Source organism: Asparagus officinalis, chromosome 1 (genome assembly GCF_001876935.1).
Source record: "Asparagus officinalis chromosome 1, Aspof.V1, whole genome shotgun sequence".
Taxonomy (NCBI): domain Eukaryota; kingdom Viridiplantae; phylum Streptophyta; class Magnoliopsida; order Asparagales; family Asparagaceae; genus Asparagus; species Asparagus officinalis.
Window position 1 is genome coordinate 6,834,565 of NC_033794.1, and position 4,320 is coordinate 6,838,884.

Here is a 4,320-nt window from a genome sequence, read left to right on the forward strand (position 1 = left end):
TGTGGGTGTGGGGCGGGGGGGGGGGCGCCTTAAGATCAATTTAGTCTTTTGTTATGGGATGAATTCAACACAATCGAATTTCCAGTGAAAAGATGTCTTAGCCAAACAAAAAGGAGAATCGAATGAATCTAATTCAACATTTTGATTAATTACTGTTGCAGAGTAGCATGATAGATTTGTGAAGTGCATCTCTTTTATCTTGAGCGATGGTGTCACTCGGCTACACAGAGGCTAATGGTGTTGGTGTTGCCGATAGTTTGTTCAAATAAATAATAATAAAACAGAAGGTTGCAATCACTGGTTATGCATGGAGTGTGTTCAAGAATTTACATGAAAACAAGATACATCCACTCTTTATATGAAGTTAATATTCAAGAACATCATTTGAAACTCAGGTGATACTGCACAGAACCCAGATATTGACGCAAACCTGCTAGCATGTTACTGAGATCATAAATTTAGGGCTTATTTGCACATTAAACCCGAAGTTTCGCCCTTTTCTAGTTTTGATACTCTGAAGTTCTATTTTGACAATTTGATAACCGAAAGTTTTCACATTGTTGCTCTTTTCCCAACCTTAAAGAAAATTGAAAGGGACCTTCATTTCGGGGTGCATTCGGTCCGGATACAGCTCGGATATGATGCTTACCATATCCATATCCGCTTACCCATCTCGAATACGGATACAGATATACCTCGGTAAGAAAAATTTGTATCCATATCTGCTAAAATGGGATACAGTTATGGATATAGATGCGGATACAAAACGAATATGAGAAAACTAGATAGCATTGAGAAAAACATAGTTCATGTGATACAAAAGAGGTTGTTAATATGTTCATTACAACTAAAAAGCTAAGATTATACATCTTGATCATCAAAATTAACCATAAATCTATAATTTAAGAATTGAAACTATCGTAAGAGTACGACTAATATGTATTTGGATATTTTTTCGATACGGATACAGATATTTTACTACAAAATCATATCCATAACCATATCCCATCAGTTATAGATTTGAGTAAATACATCCGTATCCTAACGTATACGGTTACAGATATTTTCTCTGATACGAATAAGGTTTAGCACCCTTACTTTCATTTCCTCTCTACCATTATTTAAAATCTATAATTTTGGAATAGAGAAAGGGATTTTCTTACCCTTTGAATCATCAAATTGTCAAAACAGAACTTCAGGATATTAAAGTAAAAAAAGAAAAGGTAAAAGTCACACATCTATCAGCACTTCCTTATGCTCAATGCTACATTGAATCCTAACTACCGACAATAAAAACACAAGGCTCATGATGAAACTACTATCGCAAGTGCTAAATAAAGGAAGCCGGCAAACAAAAAAAAAAAAAAATCACAAGGCTCGTGATGAAAAATACCGCATATTTTCAGCTCCAAATTCTTACAAAATATCCGTTCGATCTCCTTAATTAAGACTAAGAAACTAGTAGCTAATTAAAATGGGTACGTCTCTCCCATGATGTTTACTATGTACAAAGAAAGTGTAAGCCATCCAAAACTCCACCTCATATCAAAGATGGTATTAACTAACACTTCAAAAAAAAAAAAAAAAAACAAAGTAATTATATGAAACAGAGAAAACCATGCTCGCATCCTTCAGTCATGAGAGCACAGGAGCATGATGAGGCAACGCTGGATGATGTAGAGCCTTGCCTTGTGCTCCTTCAGGCCTCTGCTCAACGAAACCAACCTCCTCTTCTGCTTAATATCTCCAAGCTTCATGGCGATTTTCCTTTTAATTGGTAAAGAGATTTGGTAGGAACTTGGCATTTATAGAGGGGGGTGGGGGCGAAACTAAGGAAATATCAAGGGAACTGCAGTTGGACTCTGTTAACGTCACGCTTGCCCCACGTGTGTCCCCCTCCCATCCCTTGGAGTTGGAGTCGGATGGCACGAACTTGCTTGGAAATTTTATTAGTATCTACATCCCATACGATTCGTATATACGATATCTCAATCTAACAAACAAATACATTGGTATTCAGAAAGTATAAATATTGTTAGTAGAAATAATGAGCATCCTTGTCGTATGAGGATTTTATTCTGTTATGACTAAAATGATGCGGTTAAATCTATTGTTTCGGCTTGCAGGGTATTTCTCAATGCTTATCGCTGCCATCCAATAGGTTAAATACAGTCTCTTTCCAAAAAAAAAAAAAAAAAAAAAAAAAAAAAGTCATACGAATTGTCAAATTATCCCTCACCGCTTCGAAGAGTTGTGGCTTGCATCATTTGATGGTACGTTTAAAGGGCCAACTCACCCCGCGTTCAAGAATTTGCAATGGCTACAAAAAGTAAGAGTTCTTCACAAATTTGATAACCTCACCTCTATCTATCATCCAATTAAAATCGATCGAAGACACAAAAGCTAACAAGAAACCAAATACCATTTGGACTTGTCCAACTAAATCAAACTAGCTCGTAATTATCAGTTTGAGTTCCAATACCGCACGCGGTCGAGTCCGAGGGAGCCAACGAAACGCCGTGTTCCGAGTTCGACGGTGCGATGCGGGTTCAAGTATTCGAGTCGCACGTAATAAGTCTCTCAATCTTGGCTCAAATATGCATAAAAGTATCTCACTTTTAAAATACTCTAGCTTACTCCACCTCCTTTGAAAGCTCCGCGGGACACTAAGCGTGACGCATATCGATCTAGTCCAAGCACTGCTTGAACTCACCAAGTGAAAGAGACTTCGGCAATAGACCGACTAAATAGTTTGCACGAACAGCTAACAACTCTGCAGAACCATCTCTTGAAGTAGCTCCTAAATGCATGATGGTGCATAAGCTAATATTGTATCTTCATATCTCGCGGTGGTCGAATCCAATCATCCTCCTCACACATGGTAGCATGTTTCTTCGATTTTCCGAACAAGCTTTCTTCGTCAATATGACGATCATCCAAACTTGCCATAGGCTGAAACTAATATTGTCGTCAAATTTCTCAATATCCCACTATGTGGTGGTTATCTTTATCTTTTCATTAGGTCGATAGCTAATGTTTTGATACCATTGTCGGGGAGACTTTGGGTCCAATTTAGAGTTAATGAGCTTTAAACAAACACTAGCTAGTAACCTAACCATGTGTATTCAGTATTAACTCTTAACCGTATTTATTCAGTATTCATCAATGACTGTCCACATGCATCACAGCAACCTACAACCATAAATTCCAACAAGTAGTTGAAAACTCTATTAATTAACTTGGGTCAGAGAATTAATACAAAGAATTACTTATAAGATGATGCCATTTGGAAGCTTGTCTCGTAAGCTCAGGAAAAAATTAAAATTTCCGCAAAAAGCTTGCAATTAATCGAACCCTGATGACTTAATTTGTAGAGAAAATATCTAGTGATTATGATCCATTAAATTAATCGCATATCAAAGATATATCTATCCTTGAATCAGTGCATAAATCCTAAGTTCATCAATCACTTAAATACAATAGATCGAAGGCACTAGACATTTTAATTATCATGCTACCACAACCCGTCTAATAGTGAAAATTATGGAAGTAAAATATATATATAAATCGCTTTCCTAAAAAAACCCAAGCTTGTCAAAAATTTCATTTAATTAATTGCAAATTGCAACCTATAGCCTGTGCTTGCCAACCAATCACTGTACTATATATGAATTAAAAACCTTGTTCACGAGCCAACATTTTATCTTGCAAACAAATTAAACTACCCCAGGTCACAACAGCTTTGGGTTTTGTTCACAGCCCACAATATTACTCGCACCAGCTGCCCGTTTCTCTATGTAAACATTTCACAGCAAGCAAGCTCATCGAGATCTGATAACGCCCATCAAACCCCAGCAATTAGATTCTAATCAAAATGCTTAGTTTAATGATTCCAACAGAGAGGGGATTAAACTAGGATTACGATTGTATTAGTTAATCGCTCCATGAAACGCACGCTTCTTCTTGTGCTCAGCCCGCTGTCCCCACCAAGAGTACGGAGGGTTATTTGTTTTAGTTTAACGAGTAATTAGTTTGATTTAGTACTCTCACTTCTCGGAGAAGTTGTCGGCGTTTTAGACCGGGGACTATTAAACTTTTATAATAAAAGTTCTGACACGCTCAGTATATATATATATAAGTTCTTGATTATTGCTTCAAGGAGTCTATTGAGGGAGGAGAGAGTCAAGGGAGTTAATGTGTAGACAAAGGCTTCGTCTCCTTCATTAACTTGGGAGGGAATAAAGAAGTGTATTATTTACAGAATTCCAGCATTCTATGCGAAAACTTGCAGGTGTTCATTACTATTGTTTATCAAGTGAC